This window comes from Myotis myotis, unplaced genomic scaffold (genome assembly GCF_014108235.1).
Source record: "Myotis myotis isolate mMyoMyo1 unplaced genomic scaffold, mMyoMyo1.p scaffold_m19_p_8, whole genome shotgun sequence".
Classification (NCBI taxonomy): Eukaryota; Metazoa; Chordata; class Mammalia; order Chiroptera; family Vespertilionidae; genus Myotis; species Myotis myotis.
In genome coordinates this window covers 31470072-31492794 of record NW_023416390.1, presented here as the reverse complement: position 1 = coordinate 31492794, position 22723 = coordinate 31470072, and the positions used below count along the sequence as shown (strand labels likewise).

General features: G+C 42.2%; 1 protein-coding gene across 15 annotated transcripts in view; it reads right to left on the bottom strand.

Moving 5' to 3' along the window:
- DIS3L2 (DIS3 like 3'-5' exoribonuclease 2) overlaps window positions 1-20946 on the bottom strand; it is a 358040-nt gene extending 337094 nt beyond the window's left edge. For 7 of the 15 annotated variants that reach the window (XR_004969281.1, XM_036319257.1, XM_036319258.1 and 4 more), the window contains exons 1-2: window positions 20802-20946; window positions 16394-16473 (exon numbers count right to left, since the gene is read on the bottom strand). The gene's annotated coding sequence lies outside the window, so the exon portion shown is untranslated. Of the gene's footprint in view, window positions 1-8953; window positions 9022-16393; window positions 16474-20505; window positions 20662-20801 lie in introns of those variants that run through there. The other 8 variants (XM_036319248.1, XM_036319252.1, XM_036319249.1 and 5 more) reach the window with 6 other exon arrangements.
- Between the last annotated feature and the right edge of the window lie 1777 nt (window positions 20947-22723).

Sequence of the window (22723 nt, the reverse complement as noted above, 5' to 3'; positions counted from 1 at the left end):
GAGGAAAGCATTGGGTAAATGAATGCCACAGGAGTGTATGGTCCCCGTCCCGTGGGCTTGATGGGACTAATTTTAGGGAGAAGCAGTCTAACTTTGAAAGGGTTTCAAGTTCTCCCTGGGGTGATAGATCAGGATGATACTGGATAAATTAAAGTAATGGCACAAACAATTAATACTATAAATCAGGTATTACCAGAAACAAAAATAGCACAAATTCAAGGTCAAGCAATAGCAGAAAAAGCCAATCCTATTCTTAAAAAGCAATTACAAAAACAAAACGGGGGAGAAGGATGTTACGTGTTAAATTTTTTGAATTACAATGTAGAAAGCTGTACAGCGGCCAAAAGGCATCAGACCTCCAGTGCAATAGCGTGGGTGGAAAGGATGCACAAACCAGACAAGAGTTTTACCAGATCCAGTAATGACGTGGGGAAGAGGTTGTGTTTTGTATGTTTCCAGAAGGAGCAGCGCAGCCAGTTTGGGTGCCAGAGAGTTACGTGCATCACCACAATGTACCCAGAAAAACTCCTTGTGCCTTCATTCAAAAGACGGAGAGTTGCCCCGATGACAGCAATGCAGAAGAAGAAAACGAAGGGTACGTAAGGGGCCAAGGGGCCACCATGGGGTCAGCTGAAGAAGTTAATGACTGAGGCCCAGCAGATGGTAGAAAAGCAAGAAGTGGAAGCTACTCAACCATGTTTCTAGCTATGCTAGCATTGGTTAGCTGCCAGTCTTCTGTAAAGTCTTGCGCAGCCAAGTCCGAGGACTCTGAATAAATATGTGGCAGCAGCAAAAGAAACTTTCATTTTGTAGCTAAAAATGTTAACATGTCAGTAGTTTGATTTCTTTCTTATTGCTGTGTTGCATTGGCATTGTTTTGTTATTGTTTTAACAGCCAGAGCTTTGTTCTTGATGTTCAAGTTTTACTTTTACTGTAGTAGCTTAAAAAAAGGGGGGAGATGTAAGAAGCGGCTATAGGGTCAAGCTTCAGACTGACCTGTGGCAGGGCCACAAACAAGTCCCAACTTGGAGGGCAGAGCCCTCTTAGCATAATTAAGCTTAACCTTAAGCCCTCCCTGGTTCCTTCCTAGGTAGCTGATGGGCTGTGGGAGGTGCAGCAAGTACTGCCAAAACAAGGTGAAACTCACAAGAACATTGTAAACATGTTGACCACTACGCTTCTTTTTTAAAAAAAAAATATTTTATTGATATTTTACAGAGAGGAAGGGAGAGGGATAGAGTTAGAAACATTGATGAGAGAGAAACATCAATCAGCTGCCTTCTGCACACCCCCCACTGGGGATGTGCCCGCAACCAAGGCACATGCCCTTGACCAGAATCGAACCTGGGACCCTTCAGATCGCAGGCCGATGCTCCATCCACTGAGCCAAACCGGCCAGGGCCACTACACTTGTTTTGATCTGACTATAAAATAAAGCCTCAGCTTGCAGGCTAGATCTTTCTGTGTCCTCATCCATGCCGGGGTCCTGCCCCAGCAGGTCCAGGGGTCCCCAAAGGTGTGGATGGAGTCGGCGAAGAAGGAATGACACAGAGACAGCGTTCAGTTGATCAGCAGCCTAGCCAGGATCTCCAGCCAGGATCTCCAGCCAGGATCTCCAGCCAAGTTCTGGTCTGGATCTCCAGCGAAGTTCTGCTCTGGATCTCCAGCCAGGTTCTGTGTCCATGTTCTCTTGCTAGGTTCTCCAGGTTCTCCAGCCAGGTTCTGTAGCCATGTTCCCTCGCTAGGTTCTCCAGCCAGGTTCTGTCCAGGTTCTCCAGCCAGGTTCAGTCACCAAGTTCTAGTCAGGTTCTCTTGCCAATTTCTGTAGTCAGGTTCAGTCCAGGATCTTTTGCCATGTTCTCTCGCTAGGTTCTGTCTCTAGGTTCTGAGGCCAGTTTCTGTCCAGGATTTTTTGCCATGTTCTCTCCAGCGAAGTTCTTCTGTCTCTAGAGAACGTTCTGTATAGGTTCTGTGCCTAGGTTCTGTCTCTCCTAGTTCTGTGTTCTAAGCTCTGTATTCTAAGTTCTGACTCTTGCTGTCTTATTACATCTGTATTTATACCAGTTGATTCAATCCTATCAATCTCTATGACAAAGGTTAGGGCGTTTCTTATCTCCATTCCAGGGAGTAAAGATTATGTAGCTTAAGCATGATTGTTCGTAGTTAAAGTGATTAATTACCCACCTGGCACTAGTTAAGAGGTTTTATTCCCTCCCTAACTTCAGGGGAAAATCCCTACCTGGGGAAACAACCTTTCTCAGAGAGGAGACCTTGGTTAAAACACATAGTGCCAAGAAGGTGAGCAAACATATTAAGAACAATATGCCATATATGCCAGGTCCCTTGAAACAGCAAGCATGGACCGGCTCCCGGCACATCCAGGCATAGTAGATCTGCCGAGCCCCCAGCTGTATTCTGTATTCTTTAATCTTTGTCTGTCTTCTTTAATCCTTCACCGCCCCTCCTCGGGTTCACCCTTGGCCATGCTGGCATGGCACAAAAAATATATTTAAAAACATATACAAAAGGAAAAAATGATACGGCTGTATATTCATCTGAAATTCATCAATTGCCAATTAGCCAATATTATTTCATCTTCTACTACTACTACTACTTCTTCTCTCTCTCTCTCTCTCTCTCTCTCACACACACACACACACACCCCATCTCTTCCACGTACATATACACATACTAAATTATACTGAAGCATGTAGGAAGACTTTTAAACCCCCCTTTTAAAAACTAAATTACAGGTCATAAATGGAAAAATATTCTATTCAATAGCAAACAATTCAGCAACTTCTAGCACTCCTTAGGGCTTTTACTTACATAAAGCATAAATTTTTATAGAGCAAGATTATCATACAGGGTAACTCAAATTTCATGTTGTGTTACAGAAGCAGATATTTAATAATAGAGTTGAAAAATAACTCATCTACTAGCAATGTACATAATTTAAATGGTAATCAAAGCCATCATCTACCCACATACACTAATCTCAAAATTAATGAGACAAAGGGAAAAAAGGTGCATGTGGCAATTTGGAAAAATATGTGACTTTCAAAATCGATAATCAACTGAACAATGTGATTAAAATGCACAAGAATTGAAAGTAGTTTTCCCTAAATTTATATTACTTCTAGTAAAATGTCAGTTTTCATGAAAAAGAAAATTTTATTTTACACAAGAGATTAATATCAACCTGGCTTCTGTGTTAGTTCTATTTTTTTTTTTTTTAATCTTTATTGTTGAGAGTATTACAGATATCCCCCTTTTTCCTCCCATTGCCCCTCCACCCAGTTCATACCCCACCCCAGGCCTTTATCACTCTATTGTCTGTGTTCATAGGTAATGCATATAAGCATGTAAGTTCTCTGGTTAATCTCTTCCCACACCTCCCCCGCTTTGTGATTCATCAGTCTGTTCCATGTTTCCATGCCTCTGGCTCTATTTTATGCATCAGTTTATTTTGTTCATTAGATTCCTTGTTCATTTATTTTGATTTTTAGATACAATTGTGGGTAGATTTGCATTTATTATTCATATTTTTATCTTTTATTTCTTCTTCTTCTTAAAGAAAACTCTCTAACATTTCATGCAATACTGGTTTGGTGGTGATGAACTCCTCTAGCTTGTCCTTGTCTGGGAAGCTCTTTATCTGACCTTCAATTCTAAATGATAATTTTGCTGGGTAGAGAAATCTTACTTGTAGGTCCTTGCTTTTCATCACTTTGAATACTTCTCGCCACTCCCTTCTGGCCTGCAAAGTTTCTGTTGAGCAATCAGTTGTCAGTCATATGGGCACTCCCTTATACATAAGTATAGGAACAATGACCCTGCAAGCAACCCTATCTGGGAGAAAGCGTTCCCCAAGTTTTTGCTCTGATGCCAGACAATCCAGTTCTCCACTGTATATCCTCTCCCCCGCACCCAGCCATTGCCCCAGCGCTGGAGCCCAGAGGGATCAAGTTCGAATAAGTCCATGTACCAGCCCTTTAAAGAGGGACTTCCTGGGTCTTCAGCAGCCTCCGTTTCACTCATCACAATCCCACTGGTTTTTATAGGCCGAAGTTAAAGGGACTTCTCTTCCCAGCTCTGGAACCCTGGGCTGGGGGTCTGGTGTGGGGCTGGGACCCCTTGCTTCTCATAGGAAGCCTCTGCAGTGGAGATATCCCTTTCAATTAAAAACACACCACACATGGGTGTCGGACCAGCCCGTTCTGTGCCTCCACCCCTCCTATCAGTCTGGATATATTTCTTCTTTACTTCTCCAGTTGTAGGACATCCATTCAGCTAAATTTCAGGTGGTTCTGAATGAGGGTTATTCTGTATTTTAGTTGTAATTTTGATGTGGTTGTGGGAGGCCATGAGTACCCACATTTATCTACACTTCCATCTTGGTTCTTCGGTTCTATATTTTAAGAATTCTGTCAGGGAGAACCAAGATGGCGGCATAGGTTAACGCCGGAGTTTGCTGCCTTGAACAACTACTTCAAAAGGGAAACTAAAAAACGGAAGGGACATCACCCAGAACCACAGGAACACTGACTGAGTGGAAGTCCTACAACTAGGAGGAAAGAGAAACGCATACGGACACTCAGAGGAGGTGCAGTGCTGAAGTCAAATTCTGAGGTGCGGAGTGCACGGAGCGGGCTGGCAGCGGAGGGCGCGGTTGGCGTTTTCAATGGGAGGGAGTTGCAGACTCTGAGCTCCAGATACAGGCGAGTCTTTAGGGACCCAGACTCAAACGGGAGAAGTGGGACTGTCTGGCTTCGGTCAGAGCGAGTGCAGCTTTCTCTCCGAGCTTTGCAGCGGGTGCTGGGACTCAGAGAGCCAGAGCCCCTGGGGACAGGACTGAGAGCCGCCATAACTGCTCTCTCCGGCCCACCCTGTTGATCCTGTGCGACCTGCCCCGCCCAAGCCCTGCACACAGGCATTTGCCGGATAGCCTCAGGCAAAGGCTAGATTAGCACCTCCCTAGAGGACAGAAGTTCTCTCACTTCAGACACAGCTGATTCTCATAGCCACTTGGCCTGGAGGTCAAACCCTCCCTGGTATTAGCTACAACAATCAAGGTTTAACTATAAGACTGCGAACAAAGACCACTAGGGGGTGCACCAAGGAAGCATAACAAAATGCGGAGACAAAGAAACAGGACAAAATTGTCAATGGAAGATATAGAGTTCAGAACCACACTTTTAAGGTCTCTCAAGAACTGTTTAGAAGCCGCCGATAAACTTAATGAGATCTACAAGAAAACTAATGAGACCCTCGATGTTATATTGGGGAACCAACTAGAAATTAAGCATACACGGACTGAAATAACGAATATTATACAGACTCCCGACAGCAGACCAGAGGAGCGCAAGAATCAAGTCAATGATTTGAAATGCGAGGAAGCAAAAAACACCCAACTGGAAAAGCAAAATGAAAAAAGAATCCAAAAATGCGAGGATAGTGTAAGGAGCCTCTGGGACAGCTTCAAGCGTACCAACATCAGAATTATAGGGGTGCCAGAAGATGAGAGAGAGCAAGATATTAAAAACCTATTTGAAGAAATAATGACAGAAAACTTCCCCCACCTGGTGAAAGAAATAGACTTACAGGTCCAAGAAGCGCGGAGAACCCCAAACAAAAGGAATCCAAAGAGGACCACACCAAGACACATCATAATTAAAATGCCAAGAGCAAAAGATAAAGAGAGAATCTTAAAAACAGCAAGAGAAAGAAACTCAGTTACCTACAAGGGAATACCCATATGACTGTCAGCTGATTTCTCAACAGAAACTTTGCAGGCCAGAAGGGAGTGGCAAGAAATATTCAAAGTGATGAATACCAAGAACCTACAACCAAGATTACTTTATCTAGCAAAGCTATCATTCAGAATTGAAGGTCAGATAAAGAGCTTCACAGATAAGGAAAAGCTAAAGGAGTTCATCACCACCAAACCAGGATTATATGAAATGCTGAAAGGTATCCTTTAAGAAGAGGAAGAGGAAGAAAAAGGTAAAGATACAAATTATGAACAACAAATATGCATCTATCAACAAGTGAATCTAAGAATCAAGTGAATAAATAATCTGATGAACAGAATGAACTGGTGATTATAATAGAATCAGGGACATAGAAAGGGAATGGACTGACTATTCTTGGGGGGGAAAGGGGTGTGGGAGATGCGGGAAGAGACTGGACAAAAATCGTGCACCTATGGATGAGGACAGTGGGTGGGGAGTGAGGGTGGAGGGTGGGGCGGGAACTGGGAGGAGCGGAGTTATGGGGGGGTAAAAAAGAGGAACAAATGTAATAATCTGAACAATAAAGATTTAATTAAAAAAAAAAAAGAATTCTGTCAGTTATATCATTACTTTCTTCTTGGAAAAGTATTGCTATACCCAATGCCTACTCTCAGGGCTATAGCTGAAAATATCTGGAATTTACTTAGTTCAGTCTCATTCAACCCCAAGTGAGTTAAGACCTACTGAGGACCACATTCCTGCTTACAACACAAGGCCCCTATAGGGTCTTGCAGAATGTTCCCAGAGGAACACATGCAAAGTTACAAGCAATTGTCACAGAGAAGAATTCTAGCATTACTCAAGGCATCTGGAGGGATGCAGGACACAAAATCTAGACAGCTAAATAACTAAAAGTAAATGCAGACCACTGATAGAAATATGGGGAAACTTTAATGACCCCCTATGCCAGTGATGGCGAACCTTTTGAGCTCAGCGTGTCAGCATTTTGAAAAACCCCAAGTTAACTCTGGTGCCATGTCACATATAGAAATTTTTTGATCTTTGCAACCATAGTAAAACAAAGATTTAAATGTTTGATATTTATTTTATATATTTAAATGCCATTTAACAAAGGAAAATCAACCAAAAAAATGAATTCGTGTCACCTCTGACACGCGTGTCATAGGTTCACCATCACTGCCCTATGCCAATCTGCCCATTTTGGATCTGGTCTGTCAGCTGAGCGCCCTGTGACAGGGGACCTGAGAAAAGTCCTACAAAGACCAACTGATGGGAGCCCTCCTTTCTGTGGATAAATTATGTTCCATATTCATACCTTTCAACATGAGTGAGTTTGAAAGATGGTAAGTCTAGGGTTTGCAGCTTTTAAAAATTCTACATTTTCCAGATAAAAACCTCTACCACACACAAGGGCATCACCATGGATTTAATAGTTAATAATTTCAGGTAGATAATAGGACAATCAACAATTAACCAAAATAATTCCAAAAATATTGAAATGCAACTAAGACAGACCTGTGGCCTTTCTTCTCCTTGCTGCTTCTGAAAACTCAAAACAGCAACACTGGAATCCCTACTTCTCAGGGAGACAAAACAAAACTGAGACCCACAGGGCCAGGGAAATATGCTAGGCTTCCACACAAGCCTTCTGGGCAGAAGAGCAGAGTGTGGGCATTGGCTCCAAAGCAAAGGTCAGAATCTTAGGATTATTTTAAAACTTCATGCTGCAAGTGTTCAACCTATCATTTACTGGTATGGGAAGCTACATCACTAAGATCTTGCTGCCTATAGATACACATAAAATATAAAACCTATATTCATAGAGTATAATTCCTTAATCCAGATGTGAAGAAATCCAAAATTATGATTCCCACAGCAATTGTACTCTTGGCAAACCCATATATATGTATTTTGTATTACTTCAGATGGTAGTGACCTTAAAAGAAATCTCCATACCTAATTACAAAGAACAACTCCCAGACAGAGCAGAGATTACAAATCTACCTTCTTTCAGGGACAGTGGAGCACTTTCTTTGAAACAATTAACAAAGGCTAGACCAAGCACTGAAGAATGTGCTGGAAGAAACAATCCTGACCTGGCCTGAAGGACAGACAACTTAACAGGGTTTCCTCTAAACTCTCATTTCCAATTTTCAAAGACAACCAGCTGTTTGATGTGTAAAATATTTCATTTCAAATATTACTGAAAAACATTTGCATTGTGATTCCATTTTATAGATTTCAAAAACATGAAAAGTTAAATACCTTAAGGATATAAACTATGTGGTTCAAGTATGAAGAAGATATAAAACTCAGGTTACTTCTGAAGAGGAAGCAGTAGAATCAGGAACAGAATCACAGAGAACTTCAAAGGCAATGATAATCTTTCCTTAAACTAGGCATTTGGGCACGTGAGTATCCATTGCCCTATTATTCTGTATACCTTACACATATTTTACATTTATTATTTTGTAACTTCTCAGTATTTAATAAAAGACCACAATTTTAAAGTAAGACTGTACAGAATTCATGTAAACACATATGTAGTCTTTTAATACTAGATTCAATTTCTGCCACAGAAAACCTGTTTGATTCTATCATGTCCTTCTAGATCAGGGGTGGGCAAACTTTTTGACTCGGGGGCCACAATGGGTTCTTAAACTGGACCGGAGGGCCGGAACAAAAGCATGGATGGAGTGTTTGTGTGAACTAATATAAATTCAAAGTAAACATCATTACATAAAAGGGTACGGTCTTTTTTTTTTTTTAGTTTTATTCATTTCAAACGGGCCGGATCCGGCGGGCCGTAGTTTGCCCACGGCTGTTCTAGATAGTTACTTGCTAGGAGTTTGCAAAATCCTTGATTTTCATCTTTTCTTCTGAAGTTGCATTAACAAGGAGATTCATGGAGGTAGGAAGGGCATACAGCAAAGGGCAAAGCACTCTGATCAAATTCACTGAAAACAATTATCATTCATTTCAGGGAGCTTCAGTAAAGAGGGTACTTGCCAGAACTAAGAGCAAAAAGGTTTGCATAAGATAATTGAGAGCACTGCAGGAGGAATGATGTGATTTGAACAATAATATGTTTTTCCATTATTTTTAACTGATAAAAATTCAATGAAACCCTGGTTGAACCTCAGCTCTCAATTCTTTTGCGATACAAAAATTAGAATGAATCCTGTTGAGCACTTGCCTTGTCAGAGCCAATTCTGCATGTGGCGGGCAGCTGTGAGTTCAAGGACAGTACCAACATACTCCTCCCTACGAGGCAAAAGTTGAAAAGTCCCAGGCTTATCATACTTAATGATGAAAGACTAAATACTTTCTTCCTAAAATCAGGAACAAGACAAAATACATCTGCTTCTACCACTTCTATTTAACACTGTACTGGGAACTATAGCCAGTGCAATAAGAAAAAGAAATAAAAGATTAGAAAGAATAAAATTGTCTGTATTCATAGAAAACAATTTTTATGTGAAAAATCCAATTGAATCTATAAAAGAGCTACTAGAATAAATGAGCATAACCAGGTTGACAAAGAAGATCAATGTATAAAAATCAATCATATTTCTATATACTAGCAACAAATAATCAAAAATATAAAGTTAAGTTGTGGCTGGTTGCTCAGTGGTTAGAGCATTAGCCTGCGAACCCAAGACTCACAGGTTTGATTCCCTGTCAAGGGCACATACCTCGGCTGCAGGTTCGATCCCCAGCCTGGTCAGGGTGCGTGCAGGAGACAGTCAATGTGTCTCTCTCACATTGATGTTTCTTTCTTTCTCTTTCTCTTTTTCTTTCTCTTTCTCTTTGTCTCTCTCACTCTCCCTCATTCTCTCTCTCACTCTCCCTCCCTCTCTCCCTCCCTTCTCCCTCCCTTTCACTCCCTCTCTAAAGATTAATGGGGGGGAAAAAACCTCCAGTAGGGATTTTTTTAAAAGTATAAATTTTAAAAAACATTTCAATAGCATCCAAAAATATAAAATACATGGGCATAACGGTGACAAAAAAATGTACAAGATTTACCCAGTGAAAACCACAAAATATTACTAAGAGAAAGGAAAGAAAACCTAAATAAATGAAGACTATAGTATGTTCATGGGTTGGAAGACGCAAACATTGTTAAGATGACGATTCTCCCCAAATTGATCTATATGTTCAATACAATTCCAATCAAATTCTCAAACAGACTTTTTAGAATAGCTAACAAGCTGATTCTAAAATCAATATAGAGCCCTGGCCAGTGTGCTAGCCAGCAAACAAAAGGGTCACGAGTTCGATTCCCAGTTAAGGGCATGTACCTGGGTTGCAGGTCCAAACCCTAGGCCCCAACAAGGCTCATGCAGGAGGCAACCAATTGATCTTTCAATTAATCTCTCTCTCTCTCTCTGTCTCTCTCTGTCTCTGTCTCTCCACTTCCCCTTCCTCCCCTTCCTTCCACTCTCTAAAAAAGCAATGGAAAAAATGTCCATGGGTAAGGACTAAAAAAATTAAAATTAACATAGAAATGAAAGCACCTCAAACATCCAAATCTGGAAAAAGAATAGCAAAGTTGAAGGACTTATACTATCTGACTTTAAGTCTTCTTATAAAACTATAGTAATCAAGTCAGTCTAATATTGGCATCAAGATAGACCAGTGGTGCCCTAACGGGTTTGGCTCAGTGGATAGAGCATCAGCCTGTGGACTGAAGGGTCCCAGATTCGATTCCGGTCAAGGGCATGTACCTTGGTTGCGGGCACATCCCCAGTAGGAGGTGTGCAGGAGGCAGCTGATCGATGTTTCTCTCTCATTGATGTTTCTAACTCTATCCCTCTCCCTTCCTCTCTTAAAAAATCAATAAAATATACTTAAAAAAAAAAAAGATAGACCAGTGGTCAGCAAACTCATTAGTCAACAGAGCCAAATATCAACAGTACTACGACTGAAATTTCTTTTGAGAGCCAAATTTTTTTAACTTAAACTATATAGGTAGGTACATCGTTATTAACTTAATTAGGGTACTCCTAAGCTGGCCTTTGCTAAAAACGTCCTCAATCTGATTGAGGTACGTTCGCTGAGGTCGACCCCTTCCAACTCTCCCATCCACACTCATCTTGTATACTTGTTTCGTCTATCTCCTTTCGTTCATCCTCTCTATATGTCCACCCCCCACTTCTTCTAACTCCACTTCTTCAAAATAGACTCGCCCAGGCCAAAAACCGACTTCTGCACATGGGCCACGAAGTTTCAATCACACTGTACGTGCGCACCTGCATGTGGTATTTTCATGTGGGCGCGCACGTACAATGCGATTGAAACTTCGTGGCCCATGCACAAAAATCGGTATTTTGTAGAAGAGCCACACTCAAGTGGCCAAAGAGCCGCATGTGGCTCGCGAGCCGCAGTTTGCAGACCACTAAGATAGACAAACAGGTCAATAATGAAACAGAAAAGAGAGTCCAGAAATAAAACCACACATATATAAATAGATTTTCAACCTAGGTATAACCTAGGTACAAGGAAATTTAGTGAAAGAATGGTCTTTTAGCCAAAACCGGTTTGGCTCAGTGGATAGAGCGTTGGCCTGCGGACTGGAGGGTCCCAGGTTCGATTCCGGTCGGGGGCGTGTGTCTAGGTTGCGGGCACATCCCCAGTGGGAGATGTGTAGGAGGCAGCTGATCGATGCTTCTCTCTCATCGGTGTTTCTAGCTCTCTATCTCTCTCCCTTCCTCTCTGTAAAAAATCAATAAAACATATTTAAAAAAAAAAAAAAAAAGAATGGTCTTTTAAACAAATGGTTCTACAACAATTGTATTCCATATGTAAAGAAATAAAAGAAATGACATTTGATCAATACTTTGTCTTATACATAAAAATTAACTCAAAGTGGATGATAGATCTACATGTAAAAACTAAGACTTCTAGAATATAGGACAATGTCTTTGTGATATTAACTTAGGCAAAGATTTCTTAGCTAAAGCAACAAAAGCACAACCCATAAAAGAAAAAAATTATAAATTGGACTTTATCAAAATTAAGAATGTCTCTCTTTAAAAGACACCATTAAAGAGAATGGAAAGAGAAGAAGAAAATATCTGCAAATTTTATGCCTTAAAAATGACTTACATCCAGAATATATAAAGAACTTCTTAAACTCAGTAATATGAAAACACAGAACCCAATTAAAAATTGACAGAAAATGTGAAAAGACACTTCACCAAAGCTATATGGATAGCAAATATGCTAAGCATCACTAATTGAAGAAGTGAAAATTAAAAACACAGTGAGATACCACTATGAATTAGAATGTCTAAAATTTAAAAGATTGGCTATACCAAGGATTGATAAGGATGTGGAAGAACTGAGCCTCTTATACACTGTTGGTGGGAATGCAAAATAGTACAGCTGCTTCAAAAAACCGATAGTTTCTTTAAAAGTTAAGCATATACCTACCATATGATCTAGCCATTCTACTCCTAGGTATTTATGTAGCCAAGAGAAATAAAAGTATATGTCCATACAAAGACTTGTATACAAAGTTTCACAGCAGTCTTATTTATTACCAAAACTGGAAATAATATGTCCAACAATGGGTGAATGTATCTTTTAAAGTTATTTAAATAACCCACTAGGAGATATATATATATATATATATTATTGATTTCAGAGAGGAAGAAGAGGGGGAGAGGGATAGGAACATCAACGATGAGAATCATTTATCAGCTGCCTCCTGCACACCCCACACTGAGGATTGAGCCCACAACCCAGGCATGTGCCCTGACTGGGAATCAAACCATGACCTCCTGGTTCATAGGTCGATGCTCAACCACTGAGCCACACCAGCCGGGCAATAGGTGAATGTATTAATAAACTGTGGTATATTCATACAAAGGAATATTACTCAGAATTAAAGGGAAATCAACTGCTAATACATTGAAAACATGAATCTCAAAACAAGAGATCAACTGAAGGACTTGTATGCATGCATATAAGCATAACCAATGGACACAAGACACTGGGGGCGGTGGGGGGGGACGCCTATGCCGGGGCGAGGTAGGGGAGGCCAAGGGGAGGTCAATGGGGAAAAAAAGGAGACATATGTACTACTATTTGTAATACTTTAAACAATAAAATAAAATTTAAAAAATAAAATAGAACAAAAAAATAAAAAATTAAATTTAAAAAAGAAAGCAAAAAAACAATTGATATTGAATGAAATAAGCATAACTATATACTGTATGATTCCATTTATATAAACTTCTAGGAAATGAAAATTAATATGTAATGAGAGAAAGATCAGTGGTTGTCTGGGATGGGGGTCAAGGAGCCAGGATATGAAGAAAGCTTTAGGGGTAAGGGATATGTTCACCCTCTTGTTTGTGATGGTGGGCTCATGAATCTATACATATGTCAAAACTTAACCAATTGTACACCTTAAATATGTACAGTTTATATGTCAACTATATCTCAATAAGTCAGCTTTTAACAAATATGGTTTTAACCCAATAATTAATAATATTTCATAATACAAATTGGGCCCTAATTCATTCATTAAAAAGTATTCCTTGTTAATAATGTGTATTTTGTCATAAAATTCATAGGGCACCCTTATTTCCAAACTATTAAGAATAATTTGAACTGGCAAAATTCGGTAAATCATAAAATAAATTTCTTATAAATCTCTAAACAATATACATTTTTTTCATTAAGAAAACTTAAACTAAAAAGAATAGCAAACCATGTAAACTGTTGATTTTATTTCAAGTAGGATTAAACAACAAAAAGTGCTATTATCTCCTTCCTAGTATAACTGCTGTTAGTTTTATAGTCAATCCTCTAAAACTGATTAAAGCTGACCATGGCAAAGAGAGAAAGAAGCAACTATTTCCCATGAGGAAATGCTCTCTAAATAATGTGAAGTTAAACAGAAATGTCTGGGGCTTCTCTCTGAATCCCTCAGCACCTAGACAATCACCACAAACCTCTCCTCCTCAACAAAGCCTAATGGGAGAAACAATCCAATTTCATTAAAGGAAGCCTACAGAGGACCCTAAAGATTCTGGCCAAGTCTCCCTGACATCACCAATAATGGCTTAGATGGCTGGACCCCAGAGGGATCTTATTCCAGGCCCACAGTTTGATTTTTACTTGTGCTCTGTAGTATTTGAGTTCTTCAATTAGCATTATATAACTTCCTGCTTCCTCATGGTTTAGATACCCAAACTCTCAAGTCTATCAGATACTCCAACAATTACTTTCCTTCATTTGAAAGATTTTTTAAGCCACAGGGAACAGGTAACTTCCTACTCTATCAGCCTACTTCATCACTTGCCCTTTTCTTTATCATCATCATCAATACTTATGTTGATGTTCTGACAACCAGTGTAAATGTTGAAATCAGAACCTGATTTAGGGAAGTGGCATGATGTAGCGTGATGGAAGGAATATGGGCTTTGGCAACAGACAGACATGGGTCCAAACTTTGGTTCTAATATGTATTGCCTTATGACTCAAGTTTCTCAATAAAAGAGTCAAATCATCTTTCTCAATGGACGAATACTGGTATTAAATGACACAATGTATGTGAATTACTTGACAGATAGTAGGTGATCTATTAATTATAATCTCCACAATACATCATAATTTTAAATAGTGGGGGAGAAAGGTAGTGTTTTTGGACTAACAGTTGACTAAACTTGACTAATTCTAGCCTCAACACAAAAGTTAATCACATAATTGCAACTCTGGGGCACCAAGTTCTTGGGCATCAAGTTCCTACTATGGTTCCAAATAAAATGCTATCTGAAAAGTCCTCATTGTCAAATCTGTCTATCTCCTGTCACATGACACAAAGGAGCATTTTGTGCAGTTCCACCACCACCTTCAGACTAATAAAGACAACAAAAATTCTGGCCAAGTCTCCCTGACATCACCAATAATGGCTTAGATGGCTGGACCTCAGAGGGATCTTATTCCAGGCCCACAGTTTGATTTTTACTTGTGCTCTGTAGTATTTGAGTGAAGATGAACTTTATCACAGCAATTCCTCAGATTAAAAAAAAAATTTTTTTGAAGGTTAAAATAGGAGGACACTTTAAAAGTTGAATTTTTACGGAGTGGATCCAGAGACACGGAAGCATGAAACAGATTGCAGAATCTCAGGAAGGCGGAGGAGGGTGGATGGATGCGAGTTAATCAACCAAAGACCTTGTATGCATATATGCATAACTCATGGACACAGAGTGGGGTGTTGGGGGTCTGGGGTGAGGGGGCAAGGGGCGGGGTGAGTTGGAGGGGGTCGATGGGGAAAAAAAGGGGGGAATTTATGTAATACTTTCAACAATAAAGTTTTTTTTAAATAAATAAAAAAATAAAAGTTGGATTCTATAAGGCTGGTCCTATAACATTACAGGAAAGCAAAGTCTGAGGTAAATGGGAAAACTACAAATAAAAGTTTATAAATCTTCCTCACACAAGAAAATGCTTTTTTATACGTTTTTAGCCCTAAAGATACTGAGCCATCTCAAAATCACTTCCAGTCCAAAACCCAAAATCAACTGATTCATAGGCATTCTGAGATGAGCACTATAGAGTGGGGTACACATATGATTCTTTCAAAAACATTTAGCAGCAATAAAGCTCACAAAGAAGCATTAAACCTTTGCCTCAAAATAAAAATCAGCTAATCTAAAAAGTTTAATGCATTAGGTTTTCCACTTCTGATGGTTTTTTTCATTAGATTTTCATCAAAATTTGTAGGGGACCCCAAGTATGTGTGCCATGGACAAAGACATGCAATATAGAGAGCATTAGGAAAAGGTGAGAAAGTCTTAACTCTGATTGCAAAGGTGAAAGAATTACTCAACTGCAGAAGGACTAGTGTAAATTTGATTAATATAACCAAGGATCTAAAAAATCAATGAAGTTCAAAATTTTATGTAGCGCCACCTCTTAGGCAATGAAAGTTCTGAAGACAATCAATTCATTAAAAAATATTTCCTAGGCATCTAATACTCTGCATAATGTTATGGAGATAGGAAAATGTGCCTGTGCCTCAGTGGTACTTCTGATCTAACTACAGAATAGAGCACTAAATCACAACGTTAGCAGGCTGAAGCAGAAAAGGCACCCACCCAAGAGTTGAGATTAGAGCTCTACTCCCAACTTTGCCCGACTCACTAGATGTCTGCCCCTAAGCAAATCACTGAAACTTCTACAGAACTCAATTTTCTCTTTTTTTTTAATCCTCACCTAAGGAGTGAGGATATGTTTTCCACTGATTTTTAGAGATAGTGGAAGGAAGGGGGCGGGGGAGAAATAGAGAAACATCAATGTGATAGAGACACATCCATTGGCTGCCTCTTGGTTGTTCCTGCATGCTCCCCGACCTGGGGCAGGAATCAGACCTGCAACCCAGGTACGTGTCCTTGACAGGAGTCGAGCCTGCGACCCTCTGGTGCACAGGCCGACGCTCTAACCACTGAATCACCCTGGCCAGGGCTCACCTAGAAAATTGCTAAAGGCTCTTCCACTCTGGGTCTATTAAGCCAAGTAAAAGGACAAGGGAGAGGAAATGGGCCTTAGGACTGGAAGGATTTAAATTGAGAAGAAAGGATATTCTAGGGAAGGAGCATAATGGTAAAAATGAACATACCTTGTACAATTTCACTTATATGAGATATCTGGAGTAGTCAAAATCATGGAAACTGAAGGTAAAAGAGTAGGTGCCAGGAGCTGAGGGAAGGAGAAATAGGAAATTGTTCAATAGGTAGAGTTTTCATTTTGCAAGATGACAAAGTCCTAGAGATCTGTTACACAACAATGTAAATATAGTTAACACCACTGAACTGTACACTTCAAAATGATTAAGAAGGTAAATTTAATGTTTCTTTTGCCACAATTAAAAAGAGAGTCACAGAAATTAGTGTCCTAGAAGTCACACACTAATGCAAAAACATTTCAAATCAACTTCTAGTTTCTAATCCTAATCTCTAAAATTTCTTTTTTCCCAATTAGAAAAGTGAACATGTATTGCTAGTGGGACATAGAGGCCTCCCCAACAATAAAGCTGAGGGAGCATGTTGAAAAAAATGAGGAAAGAGAAGACAATACAAATACTAAGCAATAGGAACAATACAAAGCAGGCTATTCAAACACAACCTAACTGTGTCATCTCCACAAGCAATCCAGCCTAAATCCATCAAGTAAAACCATATACATAGAGGATAAAGAAAAACTCCTCAACCTGTTCCCAAGGCCCAGCACCCTCCAGCCCAACTCTCCAGCCCCCTCTCCCACCAGATTCTTCTACACGCTTCTTGCTCCATACATGGAGCTGTACTACAAGTCTCTAGTCCTCTTTTTTTTTAAATATATTTTATTGATTTTTCACAAAGAGGAAGGGAGAGAGATAGAGAGTTAGGAACATCAATGAGAGAGAAACATCAATCAGCCGCCTCCTGCACATCTCCTACTGGGGATGTGCCCGCAACCCAGGTACATGCCCTTGACCGGAATCGAACCTGGGACCTTTCAGTCCGCAGGCCGACGCTCCATCCACTGAGCCAAACCGGTTTCGGCCCTAGTCCTCTTCATGAACTGTGACATCACAGGTCTTTGCCTTTACTGTTTGCTCTGACTGGAACACTGCTCCTTTCCTGTATATCCTTCAGATTTCAGTCCAACTATCACTTCTGTGACTTTCCTAACTCAAATACTTGTCACAGTTTTATATTTGTGTGATTCTGTGATATCATCTGCTGAGGACAGGGACCATGTTTGCACTCAGTCCCCCTCATGTCCAAGCACAGTGCCTAGTACCAAGTAAGCACTCAACTGGTTGACTAAGTGAATAAATGGGCACTAAATCCATAAGGAATGAATAAGTCTCCTTAAGAGTGTGCATCTTCACAAAATGAATCTTTAGAGAATGCCCAAAAAATTGAGCCTAAAGTTCCTATTCAACTCTTTAAAAAGAAAAACAAGCCCTAGCCAGTTTGGCTCAGTGGATAGAGCGTTGGCCTGCAGACCAAAGGGTCCCAGGTTCAATTCTGGTTAAGGCACATACCTCAGTTGCAGGGTCCTCCTCCCTGGCTCAGGCCCTGGTCAGGCCTTGCACAGGAGGCAACCAGTCAATGTGTTTCTCTCACATCAATGTTTCTAACTCTGTCTTTCCCTCTCCCTTCCACTCTCTCTAAAAATCAAAGAAAAAATACCCTCAGGTGAGGATTTAAAAAATAATAATAAAATGAAGTAATTAATTTAAAAAAAAGAAAGAAAATAAGTCAACTCAGATTCATGTACAGGCATACCTCGGAGATGTTGCAGTGTCAATTCCAGACACCATAATAAAATGAGTCACAATCTTTTTGCTGGTGGAGGGTCTTGCCTATCATTAGTAAAAAATGCAAAACCTGTGAAGCACAATAAAACAAAGCAAAACAAAACGAGGTATACCTGTATAAATTTCTCTAGCCCTTCTATGCCTCTAGGCAAGTACTGAGCATCCAAGGCAGATATTTTATTTTTTTTATTTTTTTTAAAATATATTTTATTGATTTTTTTACAGAGAGGGAGAGGGATAGAGAGTTAGAAACATCGATGAGAGAGAAACATCGATCAGCCGCCTCCTGCACACCCCCCACTGGGGATGTGCCCGCAACCGAGGTACATGCCCTCGACCGGAATCGAACCTGGGACCCTTCAGTCCGCAGGCCGATGCTCTATCCACTGAGCCAAACCGGTTTGGCAAGGCAGATATTTTAAACACACAAACATACATACATACACATGCAGATACACACACACATACACATACACATACACATACACATACACCCCATAGGTAAACTATTTCCTGGTCCAGCGCCTGCTACATAGTAAGCATTCTGGAAATATATGTCAAAATGAAGAAAGCAACATTTCACAAGACTAGTTAAGTATGTATGAAACAGTAACTCTACTTAAATTGTGGTGTCTTATCCTATCTAATAATAGACAAACATGGTAATTGACCATACCTTCGCTACACCTCCCATTGGCTAATCAGCACGATATGCAAATTAAACGCCAACAAAGATGGCGGCTAATTTGCATACTGCAGGTAGGGCGGGACAGCGCCATCCCACCTGCCCTGCCACCATCCGGGCCTGCTATCTGTGACCCAGGACAGCGGGCGTCTGTGTGCGACCTGACCCGGGGCGGCTGGGCGGTACAGCAGTGATCAGCCAGCCCGCCTGGCCTCCATCCGGGAGTCCTGTGTGCGACCCGACCCAGGGCAGCTGGGCGGGGCGGTACCGATCCGCTGGCCCGCCCGGCTGCCGTCCAGGCATCCCGTGTGCAACCCAACCCGGCGCAGCCGGGCGGGGCAGCAGTGATCCGCCGGCCCACCCGGGCATCCGGTGTGCAACCCGACCCGGGGCAACACCCCAACCCCCGGATGGACCCTGCCGTGTGCGCAACCTGGGGAAGCGGGGCAGGCACCAAGGGATCGGGCCTGCCATCTGCCACCCGGGGAGTGGGCCTAAGCCAGCAGGTGGTTATCTCCCAAGGGGTCCCAGACTGTGAGAGGGCACAAGTGGGGCTGAGGGACACCCCCCATACCCCCCTCCCCCACCAGTGCACAAATTTTTGCGCACCAGGCCTCTAGTATAAAATAAAAGTAAGACCAACTACGGAAACAGAATAAGGACTCTCTAAGTTTCAAAGTCCCCATTATTAGTCTCATATTAGTCCCTTATAGTTCCACATATATCAAACGCAAAATATGCCAGACAGATTTGTACTAAGAAAGAAATAGATACTGCAATCAAGTGGCCTTAGAAATTTAAATAAGTACTATAAAATGTCATATGAGACTATTCACCAAACCCTTAAGAATATGAAGAAACTATTTAGGATTCCCTATCCCCTCCAATATGAATAGTAGACGTTGTATCTATGTTTTAGAGAGGAAACAAATAGTACCTATACTTTAGAGATATACTCCATAAACATATTCCTGAAAACTCAGACCCATACTAATCTCTCCTCCCGCTGATTTTGCATTTAAATAAATGTTATTTTATAGTTTCCCTAAAATTTAATGTGTGCAATCTCATGTCTTATTATGCATATAACACTGTAGGTGCTTAATAAATAGTTCTTAAATCAAAATGAAATTATACTGTTTTGAATAATGAATTTTGAGATAGAAACTACTGTATTTTATTCCCAAAAAATAAGTCATTCCCAAAAATTGTTCACATGCCTGTTTAGGTTCTATTATCATTGGATTAAATGTAAAGTCGTTATCCAACAATGTTACCACGCCTTCAGACTCAGTTACGGGAGGTGTTCAGTCCCTTGTAGTTCCATATAAATTTCAGTTTGTCTATTTCAAAAATACAGCTGGGATTTTGATATTATGTTGAACCTGTTTTCAAATGTAAATCGGAGATATTAACACCACCTGCCCCTACTTTCTTCAACATAGCAAATTTCACTTGAAACTTCTCCTGAATCTACTCAGTCCCAGGGAGCGTTCCTTCCGTAGAAAAATTGGAAAATACAAAATCTTAACTACACAGTATTAACTGCACACCACTAAAGACTGGAAAGTTAGTTTCCGGGGAAAAGATCAAATAGAGTCCATTACAGGAGTCTCCACGATCAACAGAACAGATCGAGTCCACCCCTGCGGAAAGCAGCTGACAAACATCAAGTAACATCTTTCTAAGAGGCTGCTGTTAGGACTCCTGAAGCGCCCCATCCCCGCCAGCGCCGAACCTCAGTGTCAGGGCCCCTAGCCTCGGGCAGCGTCCTCGCCACCGCGACCAGCCTGTCAGCTGGTTTGCTCCCCGCGCGCCTCGCCGGGCTACCGAGCCGGCCGCGTCTGCCGGGAGCGGGGGCGGGAGATGGGCAGGGGCGACGTCAGGGCCGGGAGGAACGGCAGCGGCGGAGGGCGCTCGCCCGGGGCCGCCACTGGCGCCCCACGCAGGGCCGCAGGGGCCCCGCAGCCCAGGTCAGGTCGGTCCGGGGAGGGGTCGAGGTGGGGCTGGCGGGGAGGGGGCGGGTGGCCTCACCGTAGCTCCCGGGAGGCCGGCGCCGCCAGGATCCCGCAGTTGCTAAGGAGAATGCTCTTCCGGGTCGGGGGCGGGCGCGGCGGGGTCGAGAGCAACGGTGGCCGGAAGGAACCAAGAGCGAAGGGCGGGCTGGTGAGCTGCGCAGGCGGTGGTCTGCGGTGGCTCCGCTGCAGCGGGAGCGAAAGGGCCGGGCGGGGGGCCTCCGCAGCTTCTCCCGTCTCGCCTTGCGGGGGCGACTGGCTGTGTCGGTGGCTCGAGCTGGACGGCCTCAGGGACGCCTTTCTGCCCGGCCCCGACGGGCTCCGGGCCGGCTCTAGCTGCTGGCCGTCGGCGGGCGCCGTCCCGCCCTGCTCCCGACCCCGCAGCCCGCTTCTAGTCCCCGAGCGTGGCTGTGCCGGCCCTTGGCGGTGACAGGGTTTTACTCAGCGACACCTGCTCAGGGCTACGTGCAGGGCTGGCACTGGGGATGCAGAGGGGCCACCAGGCTGGCCCCTGACCTGGGAATGCCAGGCCGGCGGGAGGGCAGGCAGTGCCTGCGTGCAGGGATGGGCCAAATAAAGGAGGCGCTGGAGCCTGCCCGAGGGGGCCTGTCCAGACACAAGTAGGGCAAGCTGATGGAGAGTCGAATAAAAAGGGTGAGGAGGAACGTGTGTCAGGTCGGAGCCGGCTCAGTGGAGGAACTCACGGAAAGGTCCTTGTGGTCTATCCAGGGAAGTGTGTAGAGAAGAGAGGGCTAAGGAGGAACCTAGAGAGCATCGGTATTGTAGGTGTGAACAAAGGAAAAGGAACCCCCAAAGAGCAGCCAGATGTTGGGTTGGAGGACTGCTGAGGATACAGCAGGAGAGGAAAGCATTTCAGTCAGGGAGTGGTCACCCGCGTCCAATGTGGATGTCAGGTGCCCAGTAGGAAAATCAGAATTCAGGAATACGGTGTCAGAGTCTATAGTGGGGGAGTTTGGAGTCCACCGCTATATGCTCCATACCGAAACAAGGAGCAGAGGTGACTTTATTCCTGAATACCTTCGTGTCTTAAAGAGCACTGTCATAGTATTTGCAAATTTCAGGATTCCTCTCCTGATAACTGAGTTCCTTGAAGGCAGGAAATACTTCTTACCCTTGCATCTACAGTGCCTGCCACACACAAAAGCTTTGATCAGTGTTGTTTAAAGAATACATGAACCCATAAAAGTCTTTGGTGTTCAATGTTCACACAAGTCTTCAGAACCCTTAGAGAAACTGCGATGGAGGTCAGATTTGTCTATTCAAGTGTAGAAGATGGGAGAATCCCAGCAGGGGCAGGGGGCAAAGGACGGTGGAGGTCCAGGGGTTTAATGAGTGGGAGAGGGTCCAATGGATACTGGGATGGAAAATCCAGAAGAGAAAAAGAACAAAGGATTGAACATTTAAAAGCTGAGTTTTGGGGGCCAGAACTGGAGATGAAGCCAAAGAAATCAAAAATAGAAGCAGGAATAAAGAGCAAAGGCAAGAACAAAATGATTGTACAGAAGTTCAACAGGGAGATCCAGTTCTAATTGGACATTTGAGAGGAAGTGTGGTGTCAGCCAGTATGAAGGCTCCTTGCAGGGCTGGTAGACATAATATATCCCCGTGTCCTCCAAGTTCAGTGAGCCTAGGGCTTCCTCATATGGGCCAAAGGAAAACCACAACACGCTTTGGAGTGATTGAGGGGCAAAGACTTGTCTCACAAGTCCATGACTCCAGTACATTTCCATTATATAAAATATTACAATAAGCTTCACCAAAATGTAAGTGTTCTTCTCTGAAAGACTATAAATCTGTTCCACCAGCCATCTGTGAAGTAAAACCACAAAATTCTAAGTTGGTTGAAGAATTTTGAAATACCCAAAATATTAGCCAAGGGGGCATAGGTATAACACCAGCAAGACAGGGCCAGAAAATGGT